Genomic DNA, 420 nt, shown 5'->3' with positions numbered 1-420 from the left:
TTTGTTCCGGTGCTGGTGATTTCAGTATATTTACTTAGACTTCAGAAAAGGTAAAATTTCTTTTAGAAATTTTTACTTGTTATATGATTTTTAGAATCTTATTTGTAGATTTAGAAAAAATATTCTATAGTTTTACATTTTATAAATAAATAGAAGAGATTTTTGAATACGGTGTAGAATTAGTTTCTTTAGAAAAGGATAAATCTATAGATTATTTATTTGCTATATTACAAGTAACTAAAAATTTACACTTAAAATTAAAAGAACAGATTTTATATAGATCTTTAATTTCAGAATTTAGAGAAGAATATTTTATAAATAATTTTGATCAGATCTTTATTTCAGATCTTAAATTAAGAATTGAATTAGATAATTTAGATTATAATTATTCATCAGATCATACAAATTTTTCATTAGACT

Source organism: Olea europaea, unplaced genomic scaffold, assembly GCF_002742605.1.
Source record: "Olea europaea var. sylvestris unplaced genomic scaffold, O_europaea_v1 scaffold1243, whole genome shotgun sequence".
Taxonomy (NCBI): Eukaryota; Viridiplantae; Streptophyta; class Magnoliopsida; order Lamiales; family Oleaceae; genus Olea; species Olea europaea.
This window is presented reverse-complemented; position numbering follows the sequence as displayed.